Source organism: Danio aesculapii, chromosome 19 (genome assembly GCF_903798145.1).
Source record: "Danio aesculapii chromosome 19, fDanAes4.1, whole genome shotgun sequence".
In the NCBI taxonomy this organism is placed as follows: Eukaryota; Metazoa; Chordata; class Actinopteri; order Cypriniformes; family Danionidae; genus Danio; species Danio aesculapii.
The window spans coordinates 28,876,601-28,894,780 of NC_079453.1; positions in this window are offsets into that span (position 1 = coordinate 28,876,601).

The window sequence follows — 18,180 nt, forward strand, 5'->3', positions numbered from 1 at the left end:
TGCATCAACAAATAGTTGGACAGGTGTACCTAATAAAGTGGCCGATTTGAGTGTATGATTTGAATTCAAAGACATGAGACCTACTTATTTTACTGCAAAAACAAGCTTTCTTGAGCCAAAATCTTGATTTGTAACCTCACTGCAGTCTAGAAAAAAATAACAGAAGTCTTAAAGTAATCTCTTTAACTGTCATTTCCTTTTCTTATGGAGAGACAGACAAAAAAACAAGCAGCAAAAACATTACTGACTGAAAAAACCGAAGACAACAGACTGGTAGAGAAGACAGGAAACGAAACAGGAAACATGATAAAATGTTTCCTTATATGAAATGTCACTAAAGGGACAATCCAAAATCCCTATTCGTCACACAGCCTATCATTTCCTTCTGATTTTCAAAATAGCTAATGATTAGGAACAAGGTGTGTGTGATGAGGATTTGACAGGTATATTGTTTAGAGACCAACAGAAGCTTCATGCTGTACTTGTTAAATATCTGTCACCAGCTGTTCCTCTTTTACCTGCAAGTCTCTCAGAAGGCTCTCTTTAAGCGCTAAGTAACCGCGCTGTATTCCAGAAGGTCTTTTGAAGCTGCAGGAGGTGACTGTGATTACACTCTTGAGGGGTAATTAGACAATAAATTGTCTGCTTGAGTTGAGACGGCAGCGGCGCCGGTCAACAGCTCTGTGAACGGTTCTTCTCGCAATCTTTAAGTCACTGCTGCACACCGTAAAACGAGAGCGTTCAAATAACATGACTAAAATGTCTTCCACCTCATTAATAAACAAAATGTCATTATAGCTGCCCACCAGCACTGCCGCAAAAGACACTTGAGGTGAGAGTCCACTTGTGGGCAAAATCATGGCAATCAGTGATTAATGTAGACAGCCGAAGCGAACAACTGAGAATTGAATTACTTAATCAAATAATGCAGGGTTGAATTTCATTTTCTTTGCGCGTATTGATTGAAATATTGAGCGTAAGGACAAAATATAAGTGAGAAATAAGAACTGTACTTGAGTTCCTGAAGCGCTGATCTGTAGAGAAAGCAATTCATTGCCAACTCAGGAAAAGTTGGATGTCAGAAATCACCAAACCTACAGGAATAAAACAAGTGTACATGTATTTGCCTCTAGAGATTGTACAGTATCACTTGATCAGATCCAAGACCTATACAAGAGATGATGCCAACCCTATGAGGACTTGAAGAAATGATGCCCACCTTCAAGGAAAATTCAAGGACAACACAAAAACATAATACACAAATGCACTACATTGAACATGCATTATACGTCACCATTTTGGTAGGTTAACTATGTTTACATACTGACCAACCTATATACAACTCCTTAACTTTTCTAATTAGGACTGCAATGTAGTAATAACATGCACCTTTTTGTAAAGCTGCTTTGGAAAGATAATTATTGTAAAAAGCGATACACAAATAAACTTGAATTTAATTGAATTTAAAAAACATGAGAGTATGTATCTTAATTCTAGCATCGAATGGTGATGTAATGATCTTAATCAAACTAACGTCGAATGATGATGTAATGATCTTAATCAAACTAACGTCGAATGATGATGTAATGATCTTAAATCAAACTAACGTCGAATGATGATGTAATGATCTTAATCAAACTAACGTCGAATGATGATGTAATGATCTTAAATCAAACTAACGTCGAATGATGATGTAATGATCTTAATCAAACTAACGTCGAATGATGATGTAATGACCTTAATCAAACTATCGTCGAATGATAATGTAATGATCTTAATCAAACTAGCGTCGAATGGTAACATAATGATGTTGATCGAACTAGTATCGAATGATGACGTAATGATGTTGACCGAAAAAGCATTGAATGTTGACGTAATGATGTTAATCGAACTAGCGTCGAATGATGATTTAACGATGTTAAGCAAACTAGCGTCAAATGATGACGTAATGATGTTACTCAAACTAGCGTTGAATGGTGACATTATGTTGATCGAACTAGTGTCCAATGGTTATGTAATGATGTTTATCGAACTAGCGTCGAATGATGATGTAATGATGTTAATCGAACTAGCGTCAAATGATGATGTAATGATGTTAATTAAACTAGCGTCGAATGGTGACGTAATGATGTTGTTCGAACTAGCGTAGAATGGTGACGTAATGAAGTTATTCGAACTAGTGTCAAATGATGACATGATGTTGATCGAACTCACGTCAAATAAGGACGTAATGATGTTAATCAAACTAGCGTCGAATGGTGACGCAATGATTTTAATCAAAGTAGTGTCGAATGGTGATGTAATGATGTTAATCAAACTAGCGCTGAGTGGTGACGTAATGATGTTAATCGAACTTGTGACGAGTGGTGACATAATGATGTTGATCAAACTAGCGTCGAATGGTGACGTAATGATTTTAATCAAATTAGTGTCGAATGGTGACATAATGATGTTAATCGAACTAGTGACGAATGGTGACGTAATGATGTTAATCGAACTAGTGACGAATGGTGACGTAATGATGTTGATCAAACTAGCATCTAATGGTGACGTAATGATGTTGATCAAACTAGCGTCGAATGGTGACGTAATGATGTTACTCGGACTAGCATCGACTGGTGATGTAATATTAATCAAACTAGCGTCATTGGTGTTGTAATAATGTTAATCGAACTAGCAATGAATGATGATGAAATGATATAAATTAAACTAGCGTCAAATGGTGACGTAATGATGTTAATCAAATTAGTGTCGAATGGAGATGTAATGATGTTAATCGAACTAGCGTCGAATGGTGACACAATTATGCTCATCGAACTATGTACTAACATGTAAAATGGGAACATGAAAGGAACATTCAAAAAGCAACTCATGTAAACACCTTAATTACATTATTCTCTTATTCAGATTAAGGCGAATCATATGATTCCTGGTGTCCATGTAAACATAGTAATAACCTGCTCCTCACTATTTAAAGTCCTCAGTGTTGTTTGTGCTGAAGCACATTTCTGAAACACATTATTAGATACCCTAGACACACTTGTGAATATCTGCTATGGGTAACATTTTATGTTTGTAGCAGCCGTGTGTTATATTCTCAGCATGTCTGTGAATATACTGGCAGTAGCAAGTCTCAGTACTTGCTCTGCACCAATAATCAAAGCAGCAGCAGCAGCATAGCAGATCTATGCCGCCAAGACCAAACACATCAGCATTGCCATACATATTCATTACAGCACTAAATCTCTCAGAGTGGTGTCTTGACAGAAACAAAAATCTTACTTTTTCAATTTATACCAACCTCAAACCTTCCAAACATAGTGCGTCTTCTTACAGAATAATCTTTGCTCCAGTATTAGCAATCAGTCTTATTTGCTTGCCCTGTTCTCCAAAACATCTGCTCGGTTTTGTCAGCCAAAGCACCAAGCCAGCGAGAACCTGAAGCATGAGATGAAATATTAAGAAAATGTGTGCTGTTTTTAGGTTACACCTTTTCTTTTTTTATATAGAAAAAGCCTGTTTCAGCATCTTGTAAGCCCAACTCTGAGGCATTTTTTTGTCCAGATGAAACACACGGTGAGCACTGCATAGCTGAAAATAAGCACAAAAGACCCTCGTTATATAGCCTCCATTAGAGCGGCCCAGGCTTAATGGTTGTGCGAAACTGTCGCTCAAACTGCTGAATTTGGACTCCACTGAGTCGGCCCAGTAAAAATGGGCCGATGATCTCATTAGATCTGCACAGCTGAAGAGCAACACAAATGCACATACACATACGCTTGCTGAATTTAATGAACAAAGCCAACCAGTGGAACCTAAAGCATGACCTTCGTTTGGGCGAAGCAAACCCCATCACATTCAAGTGCTTGAGGCATCATCAGTAATCCCTAGGCTCCAATAATGGAGGTGACACCTCTTCATTGCTAGAAGCATGATTGTTGTCATGTTGTGAGGTATTATCATCAACAGACTTCGACTGGAAAGCTTACAAGTCAATTCGATGTCCTAGTGAGCCTTGACAGGTCTGAATCATGGCTATCTAGGGCAGAATACCATAAAGATTCCATGTAATCAAAACAATAATTCTACACTCAAAAATTAAAGGTTCAGTTTTTTAAATGTTTTTTTTTTTAATAAGCGTCGTTGGACAAGAAGGTCGCTGGTTTGAGCCTCGGCTGGGCATGTTCTCCCTGTGTTCTCATGGGTTTCCTCTGGGTGCTCTGGTTTCCCACGTTGGGAACACTCCTACGCCACATTGCAGTGGGCCTCAAAATGGTTTGGGTCCTATATTAATGTCACAAAATTTTAAAAAAGAGATGTATTGTCTTTACATCACCCCAATATGATTGTACACACACTATATCTACACACAGTTCTGTCTAAACAGCTTACAAAAGATGATCATAGGTGCCCTTTAATGTCTGAAATAAATGTAACTATTATTGTCATTTTCTGCAAATTAACGTTCTAAATAATCATAAACCTGTTTACCAATAAGAATTATTGTTTATTTTTTTAAAACTATATACAGTCTTATGCAAAGATTTGGGCACCCCTATGTGGCTATATAGTTATGTGCTCTTTCTTTCATAAAAGAGGACAGCAGAGAAAGCTAGATAATGTTATGTTTTTCAGACAGAAGTACGTAGTGTAGCAGTATTGAGATGTGTGAATTTAAATTGAAACTGAAAAATAGGCTATGCAAAAGTTTGGGCACCTGCTCTTTTGTGTGGATTTCAAAACCTGTTGTCACTTGATGCTGATTGATTACTACACAAAATTTGAGTGACTCAGTGAACCTTAACAATCCCAACACATGTGCAACCAATCACGAAAAAGGATATTTCAAGAGTTCACACTTAGCTGATGATTAATTATGAGCTTGTTTGGCATGCTGTCCCGGGAGAGAGCCCTGAGCTCATAAGATCCTCGAGCCCGGGGCTCCCTCCCGTTGCAAGGCGAGAGGGGAGTTTGAGCTCAGGTAGATCTCGAGAACTCCCCCGCTGTAATAACCAATGAACAGCCAGTGATTGCTCTTGAGGGATAACCATTTACTAGGAGCATGTCTATAGTGCCGGTTTGAATTAGTCAATTAACTTATGTTGCATGTTTTTTGGACGGTGGGAGGAAACCGGGGAACCCGGGGGAAAACCACGTGAGCACGGGGAGAAAATGCAAACTCCACACAGAAATGTCTGCTGTTTTGGTAAAGCCTAGAACCAGAGACATTATTGCTGTAAGGGAACAGTGCTAAGCACTGGGCCACCGTGTTACCCATCTAGGAATAAGGAGGAGTAGGGGTGGATGGGGGGATTCTTCAAAACGAAGATAGCGGTGGTACGTAACCCAGGGTATTTGTAGTAGCTTAGGAGTCGTCTGATTGGTGCATTGAGAATTGGATAATGCGGAACCAGACGCTAGCAATCATAAGCACGTGATCCTCTCGACCTCACGTGATCCTAGCTGTTTGCTAGTTGTGCTACTCCTTAATGTGAACCTGAAAGTAGCAACCGATGTGAACCTCAAAATAACTTCCTAATCATCTAAAAACTAGGATAATTCATCAACATGATTTAGGAGAAGGATGCAAAAAGTTGTCACAAAGGTTTAAAGTCTCTATCCCCACAGCCAGAAATGTAGTAAGAAAATGGAAGGCCACAGGAGCAGCTCTTGTGCAGGAAAGAGGTGCTAGACCAAGACAAATATCTGAATGGCAAAGGCGAAGAATGGTTAAAATGTCACAAACCACAGACCACCTCCAAAGCGCTCTTCAAAAAGAACAGCTCAATGGAAGGTGATGCAGAAGAAGCCTTTTCTGTATTCTGCCAACGAAAAGAATCGCTTGAGGTATTCAAAGACTCACCTGGACAAGCCTAAATCATTTTGGAAAAATGTACTGTGGACAGATACCATCATTCTGTGGGGATGTGTGGCAAGCACAGGTACTAGAAACCTTGTCAGAGTTAAAGGTCGCATGGATTCCACCCAGTATCAGCAGATTCTGCAGAACAATGTTCAGGAATCAGTCAACAGGCTGAAGTTATGACAGGGTTGGATGTTTCAGCAGGACAATGACCTGCCACAGTTCCACATCTACCAAAAAATTCATGCTCAGAAAATGATACAATGTTCTAGAATGGCCATCCCAGTCCTCAGACTTGAACATCATCAAAAATCTATGGATTGCTTTGAAAAGGGATATTCATTTTTGGGCACCCATCAAACCTGACTAAACTAGAGAAATTATGCAAGGAATAATGGCCCAAAATGCCTTCAACAAGAATTCAGGGACTTATCCTTGGCAATAAGAAGCGTCTACAAGCTGTTATTTCAGCAAAAGGTGGCTGTACAAAAGACTGATGTCATTATTGTGTTGGGGCGTCCAAATTTTTGCTCCTGTCTGTTTTTGTTATGACTTAAATTGCATTGCATCTGTTGATTAAATGTTATGTTTGAACTGAAAAGTTACTTTATTCCTAGGGTAAAAATATTTCCAAATGAAATTGCTGATTTGAAATGCCAGCAGGCAATCATAATTTATGAAAATGATCAAGGGTGGCCAAACCTTTGCATAAGACTGTATACTAGCATACTACTAAACATTGAGAAAATGTACTTTCAGAAAAGTACACTTTTAACATGTATAGGCTTTCTCTTCTGCAAAAAAGAGAACCGGACGTACTGATGGTATATTCTTATCCACTACAAAGGTTATAATCCAATCAGATGCTGTCTAAAATTAGCAAATTATGGATTAGATTTGCTAAATTAATATCAGATACTTTTGAAATCATTTGACAGGTCACATCTAAAAACCTGCTATATTAACAGAATATGCATCACCAGATGAAAGAAAACCGCACTTTCCACACTATTCCATGTGGTTAAAAAAAGTCATCTCTTCTCAAATGTTTCTGTCTGCTGACTTCTTTAAGTAGGGTACAGAAAATCTTTCAGATCTGAATCAAATTATCTCTATTTTTGTTGCAAGGATGAACAAAAGTCTTATGGGTTTGGAACGCCATGAGGGTGAGTAAATGATGACAGAATTTTCATTCCGGGGTGCGCTAACCCTTTAATACTTCAGTCCCTGCTCGAGTCTTCCATCTCAATAATAATCTGTCTGAAGAGCCTCTTATCTGCAAGGACAGACTGCAGGCAAGTCAAGATGCTCAAACCAGAATCAGCCTGTAATCTCACATCCCAAATCATTACAGATCATTACTAGTCACCACATAGAGCAACCTCTTAATAATAATAATAATAAGAAGAAGAAAAAAACTGCTGTAAAAGCTGAGAATGACTGGAAACAACCGCACTATTCGATTGGTGGAACATTTTGGGAAATAAACTAGGTGTTTCTAAAGTTATAATGGTCTAATCAGATTCGATAATTTATGCTAAGCTAAGCTAAAAGTGCCACCAGACCCAGAGATGGGCTGATTAGAATAAAAAAAATAGTAAAACTGTTTAACTCTAGAGAACTTAACATGAGTCTGTTTCCAAAAAAAGAGGAGTGTTCCTTTAAACAGGACAACAAGACAACACTCAGAAGGAGGAAGCAGAATTACGTTAATGAGGCGGCCGGCTGGAATTTTAATTGCAAACCATTTTGTCGGAATATCATTTTGTTTGTCATACACACCTTTGGTAATTTGGAAAATGTACCCAGTGTGTTTATTTCCTTTCTTCCTGCACCCGTGAAGCGATGCATAACATCTGCTGGGTGGGGATGACAGAATGAGAGCAGGGAACAAAGAAAAGACTCTTCAGTGAGCGTATGCTAATATATTAGCTTTCTAGACTATGTGCATATACTTCTGCATGTAAATATTGGATCAGTTTTGCATATGACATATTCTCAGTAACATCATGGGTTGTTTCTCACTAGAAATGTTAATGCCCATTACAGCTCTGCATGCGCTGATGCACTAAGTAATTAAAATCTGACCAACCTTAAGCTTTTGTAGCTTTCTTTAAAATAGGTCCGCATGCACGGACGAGCACGTCTACTGCAGAATTTAGCTAAGAGAAGCAAATTGCATTCCCTGGGTCACTCACTTACCCCCCTAATGCCATTAGGTTTGCTCCAGTTGAGGTTTCCTCCAGATTTCACATCATGTTTTGATGTAACGTTTCTTGTAATTGGGTAATTTGATGTAATTTAACATGGGTTATGCGCTTGTGTTTATGTTACAAAATGAACTGCGCTCTGCAAGAAAGCTGGAAGCAAGCAGTTTATTAAAGAGCCCCTACTGATTAAACTGCACAACACAAAGTTATTGGACAACGAACGATGTCGTCAGCAATTCCATTTTCACTTCAGTAACTGATCTGTAACATACAGTTGAAATCAGAGTTATCAGCCCCCCTGAATTATTAGTCCCCCTGTTTATTTTTCCCCCAATTTCTGTTAACAGATTTTTTCAACAACTTTCTAGACAAAATTTTAATAACTCATTTCAGATAGCTAATTTCTTTTATCTTTGCCATGATGACAGTTATTTTACTAGATATTTTTCAAGAGACTTCTATTCAGCTTAAAGTGACATTTAAAGGATTAACTAGGTTAATCAGGTTAACTAAGCAGGTTAGGGTAATTAGGTAAGTTATTGTATAACGATGGTTTGTTCTGTAGACTATCGAAAAAAATATAGCTTAAAAGGGCTAATAATTTTGACCTTAAAATGGGGTTTAAAAAATTCAAAACTGCTTTTATTCTAGCCGAAATAAAACAAATAAGACTTTCTCCAGAAGAAAAAATATTATCAGACATACTGTGAAAATTTCCTTGCTCTGTTAAACATCATTTGGGAAATATTTAAAAAAGGAAAACAACATTCAAAGGGAGGCTAATAATTCTGACTTCAACTGTATACGCATAATGCCAGCATTTGGTTTTCATCGGCTACCTGTGAATAACACCTACCCACCCTCAAATACTTTAGTTGATTTGTGTTGCTCACATTGTGAAAAAGGGGAAGCATTTACTGTTGCGACAAAACACTTATTCTAATGTGATTCATACACTTTCACAAAAAACTCCTGTTAAAAAAAAAAAATTTAAATCACTGAAGCTGTTAAATGAATCTCTTGTTTGTAATTTCTTCACTGTGCTGTTTGTGATGAGAGAATTCACAAGAAAGCAGAATTCAGTGAGTCAACAAAACAGCTGTGAGTAATCTAAATGCATCTGATTGACCATTGTGTTCATAAGCTCTACAGAGCTTGGGATTGGTTCTAGTTATTTTGTTGAATGCTGAAGTAAAATAATTATTCTGGGTTCACAACAAAAGCGAAGAGAACACAAATACAGTACCATATTTTCAAATGTTTGTTAAAAATTATTATTACCTTGCTGTGAACGTGTGTAATTTGTCATGCGTAATTTGTTTAATTGACCCTTCACTTTTCCACACGTGAAAACTGCCACACACCAATCATGGCTTAGAAACCGTGGCGAAGCGCAGGAGGTCTGTCAAGCTTTCGAGGGAGGGAAACAAGCCAAAGCATTGTGCATATGGATTGTGCAAATCTGATACCGGTATCCTAAAAGTTTGGACAGGATGGTGGAATTTTTTTCCCTTTCCAAAACCCTAAAACCCAAGGGAAGAAAAGGCGACGTGGATCAAGCTCTGTGAGGGGCGCTAAAAGGGCGGAGTTAAGTTAGTTTTGTTTTCTATATTCCTGACCCATTCAGTATTAGACGGCGATAACTCACACACTTCTTAGCCTAAAAAAATCTAAACTGTATTTCCTACAAAATTACAAAGCAGGTTATGTTTCCCAGCTGTCTTTTTCTTTTTTTCGCTCGATATAATGAACACTGCTCCGTTTAAGCTCTCGCAATAGTAGTCATACTAATAGCAATCATATTTCCATCTGTTTCAAGCTATGAATATTTGAAATTACACATCAACAGAATAAATCCGAGATGTGATCACAATATAAGCATTTACGATTATTATACTTCACCCGCAGCTGTTTTTTAGTAATTTATAACCCTCATGCCCATGTCAGAGCTACAATTCACTGATGTTTTCGTCAGTCTTTTGGAGATTTTGTCATTGGTGACGATGTTATAGCGGGTTAGTGTCTGCTTTTGTGTTTGGTGTCGGATTAATATTTGCTGGTAGGGAAAATCTAATGTTCACTTCTGCTATTTATACTTTGATTTGCTTTTCAATTAATTTATTTTTTCCACTTAACTGCAAATTAGAATAGAAACTGTTGAAAAAGCACACAAACATACTGACAGTTATAGGTACTGTACATTGTTATGGGTCAATGGTGCTAATATTCGGCACAAATCCATAAATTTCCCCTTTCTGGCTGTTCTATGAATGAATTATGTAGAAGCACAGTCCATGCATGTTTCTTCGTCAGTTAGTAAAGCTATATTTCATTGCAATATAATTAATCTATCAGTTTTTTTGGCAAAAAATAAGAGAAATCACATTTTTTTATTATTCAATTATTTTTACATTTCACCTCTCCTGCTGTGCATAAACTAAGCTGTTAAATGGTCAGTGAATGAGTCGGCTAGGCTAACCTAGCTTAAATTTTGATTAAATTATTATCAAATCGGTTTCCTATTATGCCGTGAATATACCCCTGTAATGTATACTGCAGTCCTTTTTTGTCTGGCTTTCTCAGATATCTTACCTGATCACCAAAAAATGACTAATTATATCCCTTAGAATGTCTGACACCGGCTCATACATGTTGTAATAGACGTGCCAGGCACGAAAGCTTGACAGGCGTGACAACAGAAACTAAGAAGGGCGGGTGAAGGGTCAATTGCTTAATTAAGATGAATTACGCATGTTTACAGCAAACGTGCTGCACAATCTGCATCATTCGTTCTGCCCAGTGTTAATTTGCTTCTAGATTGATGCGAAAACCTAAATTTGCATTTGGTGTGAATCCAGCATTACACTGCATTCATTCAATCATTTTCCTTCCGCTTAGTCCTTTTATTGGCCACAGCAGAATGAACGACCAACTTATCCAGCATATGTTTTACACAGCGGATGCACTTCCAGCTGCAACCCAGTACTGGGAAACAGCCATACACAATCATTCACACATACACTATGGCCAATTTTATCCTATTCACCTATACTCCATGTCTTTGGACTGTGGGGGAAACTGAAGCAACTGGAGGAAACTCACGAGAACATGCAAACTCCACACAGAAATGCCTGACCCAGCCGGGACTCGAACCAGCAACGTTCTTGCTGTGAGGCAACAGTGCTAAACACTGTATATGCATTTACAGTATTGTATATCTTTATAGAGTAATTTTCCATAATGCAGCTTTACAGTTGAAGTGAAGCAGTCAGTCATGTTTATTGGTTTACAATTTAATAAAAATATATTAAACAAACTCGATTAATGAAACCATTTTGAAGAAAAGGGCATGTTTTACTATAGCTTTTAGCAAAAGGACGCCGCCATCTTGGAATATTGCGGTGTCTGACGTCACGGAGTTGGTTCAGTTCCCTCATCAGAAAAGATACAATAGAAATAATAGACTGTACACAGAGACTGCAAATGCTAATTTAACACAATGCGGGAAGTTGTCGATGTTTATCGCAGAGCTGGTACAAATACAAGCATAAAGTTGTGTCTAATATATACAAAAATGTATATATATATATTTAAAAAATGTTTTTATTTTTTTTTATTTTTTTAGATCTTTCGTTTCATGCACTTTGGTCCACGCTCTCATGCTGGTGCAGTGCTGCCTGACAGGGAGATTCACATTCAGACTAATGGCAACGATTAAAGCACGACTTCACACTTTACTAAATAATGTTTTTATGGATTATGTCAACACATATTCCCCTTTCAAGTCGATCAACTCGATCTCTCAACATGTATGAAGGATGTAAAAAACTTCCATGCGAAAAACGTGCGCTGATCTTAGTTTCATTGCTTAAACACGAATACGTGAGCTGCTGTGGTAGTGAAAAGTGAAAGTACCTGTCCCCATCATGTTGGCACCGGACCTTTGTGGAACCATGATTGAAACCCAGTCAGGCAGCGTAATGCAGAGAGTTGACCAAACAATCGGTAATTAAAAAAGGGAAAAAATTTAAATAAATATATTTTTATATATTAGACACACATCTGATGCTTGATTTGCACCAGCTTCAAACCGTCTATGCCCCAAACCCACAACTTCACGTATTGGGTTAAATTAGGCTTTGCAGTCTCCATGTTCAGTCCATTACTTCCATTGTATCTGTTCAGATGGAGGAACGGAAATAACCCTGTGTCATCAGACACAGCTATATTCCAAGATGGCGGCACCCTAGCTCTAAAAACTAAAGTAAAACATGTCGCAAAATGGTTACATTAATCGAGTTTGTTTAATTTATTTTCATTGAAGTTGAAATCAATTTACAAAATAATGTAAACTTGACCGACTGCTTCACTAACTATGTGTCCATCTAACAACGCTAATTAAATTTAAGCGCAAAACTGGATTATCGCATAAAAGACGTGCGAATAAAGCAGCGTTTCCATCCTACGAGCCAAAGTGAACAAAATCGTCACTTCCTGATTAACTGGCGCCAAATATCAACAGGAAAAACAGAATGTGCTGTGGTAGGAGAAGCTGCGTGAATCTTTACTTTATTTAATTAATGACTTGCATCTCAGAAAACAATCCTGACAATCAGTGAACGCGTGGTGTCGTTTGAAGGCATGAGACGCGGAGCACAGATGCTCTTGATTCTGGAGGTCATTAATAACATAATAACACTAATACTGAAAGGGTTAAGGTGTTTTAGAATGACTAAAACATCATTTCCGATGTTTTACAATGTGCTCAGCCTGCTGGTTTGTCCATTCATGCACATTTTTACCATCACATTATCTCTTATAACAAAAATCACATGAATTTTTTTTACGTGCATACTGGAATTTGTTTGGTTAAAGTGTTTCCATCGCAGTTTATGCACATCTTTTCTTATCAAATAAAAAGTTTATCCTACTCAGTTTTGCGCATCCGTTTTTAATGCGCATTTTCAAAATGTATGTGCATCTTGCGTTTCCATCAACCATTTTTTATGCGCATATATAAAATGCGAAAAAAATTGGTGGATGGAAACGTAGCTACTGTCACTTTAAAATACAGTAATATTCTGCATAACTAACCTAGAGTAAAATACAGTTCATGTTACAGTTAAATACTGAGTAATTTACAAAATTTGTTATCAGTGAGATGATAATATAATATAATATAATATAATATAATATAATATAATATAATATAATATAATATAATATAATATAATATAATATAATATAATATAATACAATATAATACAATACATCACAAATCAATCCCTTTCTGCATGGACCAATTTTCACGCACACAAATCTAAAGTTAAAATGCCTGCCTACCATTGTAACAAGCTATAAGCAGTTCTTATCAGGGAGCAAGTGCGAAGACTTCCCGACATTTCTGGCGAGAAACTCTTTTGTCTTAAGCTCGTGGCATTGAAGCAGTGCCATAATGAGGAAGAATTAATTGGTTTCTCTCAAGGCGAGTCTCCTGACTCTTTTCACCCCATGTGTCAGTGATAGCGAGTAACAACAGCCAAGGCATATCTGGTTGGATGCTGGTTTTGTTGAACGTGTAATTGGGGTGTCATCAGTTAATTAGGAGCTGCTTTATATTTTACCCCCTGCAGCCAACAGTATGCCACAATTATACGTCACGACAATCACGTCTAGCCTTGAAAAGACTTATCTCTGCGCACCTGCAACCATAGATAAGAGCTTTTCAATAAATCTTTGAAGATATGGCCTACTTGCCAAATACGTCTCTTTCTCATCATCGCCTGGTTCATTAACCAAAGTCCACTGTCAGGAGGAGAAAGAATTACAAGTGACAGGAGCATATTGAACCCGACCAGAACTCATCTCACTCCGAAAAAAAAAAAGAAAAGAAAGAAGAACTGCTCTCTTTTCAGAAGAAACAAGCTCAGCCATAAAAGATAATCAATGCTGTTACACTTTGTGTGACACCGTTCAAAAATAGATTTGATGGCAGAACGATGAGAAAGGACATTTTAATGAAGTTATATAAATTGTTTCTCAGCCCCGGGCTTCAGCGTATACTCCGTAAAATAGAACAGTCTAACAATCTGCCTGGCAATGGCACGAGGAAACCTTCATCTTGAGCTTCTGAAGATTTGCATAGATGAATGACAACACCTCACCTCATATCCTTTGTGCGCATGCCGTTCTCTTCGTAAACAACATGGAAATCTGACGGTTTCAATTGACACCTCTTTTTTTTGTGACTGAGAAGATGTGGTTTTGAGCACTGCTGACGAGAAGAAACAATGGCAGTATTGGAAATCATATTCAAAACTGGAAAACAGGTTGTTTACAGCTTATAAGGCGACGTACCAGATGTTTCAGAAAGAATGATGGCAGGACTATTTTCTGCGCAGAAAGGAGGCCAGATCTATCTGCATATACAGCATTATTTCAGCTTTTTCCCCCTCCAAATATCGCTCTCAAAATAGAAACGCATATTTTATGCCTCAGCAACCTCCGTTTTGCAGGGGTTCATTACTGCTGGAGCTGCTAGGAGGTGTTTTGGAGAAGACTTTCATTCTTTTTCTTCCCTATCAGCCGATTGCTCAGTCCTGTGCTTGACTCCATTATCTCTCTGAAGCTTCTTCAAACATCATCTCTCAGAGGAAGCAGCGATTGCTATCAACTTCAGTTTTTTTTTTCTTCTTTTAATCTCTTTCTGTTCCTTTTTTATCTCAATCCCTCAGGTATTCTTTTTTTCCCACTGTTACTTAATAAAAATGTTGGGATTCTCCTAAAAAGTCAACTATGGTACTCTTAGTTACTGTGGAAACACTATATAAAAAAAAGAAAACTACTATATATTTATTATTAAAGCTCTCTCTCTATATATTATATATATAAAAAGAATAGGGGTGTAACGGATCACAACCCACTATTATTAACTATTACAGATTATTAACTTTTCAATCATTAAAAATATATATATATATTTTTAGTTCAGGATCTCAATTTAAACACCCACGTTATAACAAATTATAAATGATAATGATTTGCATATCCTTCCATGCGCTGCATTCTGCGTTTGGTCAAGAAAGAGATTCAGTTTTTACCCATTTTGGTCAGTTCATGTCAAATAACACAGAAGTACTGCAATTTAGAGTTTAGATATAAACTGCTTTTTATGGAAAAGCTTATAATCACCATTTAATCACTGTCATCCATGCAAAAAAAAAAAAAAAAACTGCTGAAACCAGCCTAAGTAGGTTGGCTTTAGCTGATCGACCAGTCTGGCTTTAGAGAGGTTTTGGCCATTCCCAGCCTGGTCTTAGCTGGTAAGGATGGAAAATGACCAGCTAAAACCAGCTGGAAATTACCAAAACCCCTCTAACACCAGGCTGGCCGACCAGCCAAAACCAGCTTAGGCTGCATGGTTTAAGCAGTTTTTTTTCAGCAGGGATAAGCCTTTAAGTTGATATTTGAAAAGTGAAAGCTAAAGCAATTTAATTATATATCCAATAGGTGGCCATCAAAAATATGCCACCAAACTATTTTTCAAAAAAGATAGTGATCCGAACTGTGAGATTTGTGATCCATTACACCACTAATACACACACACAGCTTATACAGTGTGCTAATTTATGCTATATTAATTCAATGCAGATACCAAAATGGTCTCGTCATGCTATGAGTGATATTTACCAGTGGTGGAAAGAGAACTGAAAAAAGTCACACTCAAGTAAAAGTACCATTACTTGCCCAAAAATGTAGTGCAGGTAGAGTAAAAGTATCTGTTGTAAATACTAATCAAAGTATGAGTAAAAAGTAGACCTTTCAAAAGTAATCAAAAGTAGCGAGTATTACGCTGTGAAAGGCTGATGCATTTACATGCAATTTGAGCATGGGTAAACGTAACATTCTGTAGTGCATTCAGTTATTGGTAAAGGATATTTGTTGATTTCAGTCATCATACAGTAAACATCCTTTATCTTCTCAGTGAAATGCAGTCTAAACGGTCTCTTCATCAATGCGTGTAAAGATTTTGTACATCTTCTTGGACACTTTTATTGTTTTCAAATGGTTTGCTGCATTTATATAGTGCCAATGTCTTAAGGTTGTTCAGTATGACGGGATTTACTTTCTATGTCTGATTTGACTGGACCGGAATAGACAAGACCATCCCCATAGACAAGAAAAAAATTAAGTAGTGACTACAGGTTGAAGGAAAATAGTGGAGTAAAAGTACCAATACTGCACTAAAAATGTACTCAAGGGAAAGTAAACATTTTTAAAACTAGCCTACTTAGTAAATTACAATTCCTGAGAAAAACTACTCAGTTACAGTAATTTGAGTAGGCCTACTTGTAATTTGAGACTTTACACCACTGGCATACAATCACATGTATGATAGCCGAACATTTCAGATACAATTGAAATGAACTGCAGTACTTAACATAGCTTATTGTCATACCTGATGCTGTAACGTAGTCGGTTCTATTTGTTAATGAAGTACCTCACATGACCAGAGCTGAACAAGTGAAAATGAACCATCGCGTTTGCAACGTTATTCAGTTTAAAGTGCTTGACATTATTCCACACAACACATTTATATACTATTACATAGTATTGCGTGACATCTTTATAGACTACGTTTACCTGTCAGCTGCAGCCAGGCCCAGCAGAAAGAAACTCCGCGTCCCTCCACCCAAAGGATTCACGTTTTAAGCAATTTGTCGGCACCTATTGGCGTATCGATGTAAACACTGAAAAAAAAAAAAAAAAACTCACTGAGTCATTTGCATTAGAACTGAAGGTCTACATAATTCAAAAAATTCCCCGATATAGTCAAGTAACGTAATCCAGAGAGTAAAAGGCTATCAAGTACATATTGCAAATTTAAACTGCACATAATATTTGAAAATAAAATCAAAAGACTTAAATTTGAAGTATTGGCTACAGTTTTGTTTCAGTATATTTTTAACATTAAAACCTAAACAGAACATTTCATGTAAAGAGAACAAATAAATTAAGTGATATCGCTGGGATAATCTGTAATGATTAATAATAAGCAACTAAACAGATGAGCATTTTAAAATCAAAAGTATTCTAGAAATGAAATAAGCAACATGTACAATCTAATTACTGTAATCATTTAATGCCCAGACTTTATCTAGTACAGTGATTTGCTGCAACACTGGCCAATGTTCAAGCATAAAAAAGCTCACTGTAGCAAACAAAAGGCTAAATCCCCAAATTTCTTTCTTAAAATGTGTTTTAAATTACAAGCATTTTTCCAATAACTTTCTTATACCAGGGTCACGGCAATTAACTAAAACATAATTACTTTAAACTTGAACACATTTTGTTTTACTTGAAATAAAGATTAGGCAAAATTAAATAATATTTTTAGAACATAATTCAGCTCATTGCTAAGGCAAAATTTATCAGCTTCATTATAAAATCCAGACATATTACAAAACATTGCTAAAGACTACATAAATGAAGTTCTGAAACGTTTTTTATTATATATATATATATATATATATATATATATATATAGCATGACTGTAACCATGTTTCAGTAGTTAAATTTTTTATTTTTAAATTAAGCACAAACTTGCACCTTTATGTAGTAAAATAAACAAATAAATAAAAATAATTCAACATCCCTGACTGACTTATGGTGTTTGGGAAGTTCAAGCCCACCATCTAGTGGTAAAAAAAAAACAAAACACAGTCATACTGTTCCCAGTATACACACAAAAAGTAGGGTTCCACACAATTAATTCAGGTTGTTCCAACACAATTCGATTAAGTTGATTTGAGCTTAAAATAAGTCATAAAACAATCAAGTTGTTTTTTTCAAAAATGTACATCATTTTAATGAACATTGCCTTGATTTGCACGCTGATGTCTTCCGCTTGGTTTCACTTAATTTACAATTTACATTTTTAAAGAAATCAGTTTCATTTGAAACATTTAATTTCATTTTTGTAGCTCAACAATAAAACAAACAGACAAAAGTTAACATTAAAATAGAAATGAGAATCTCTGTTAAACGGTATTCCCTAAGCCTTCCCAATCTTTTTCCCTACCTGCAGGCCAAATCAAAGGATACAA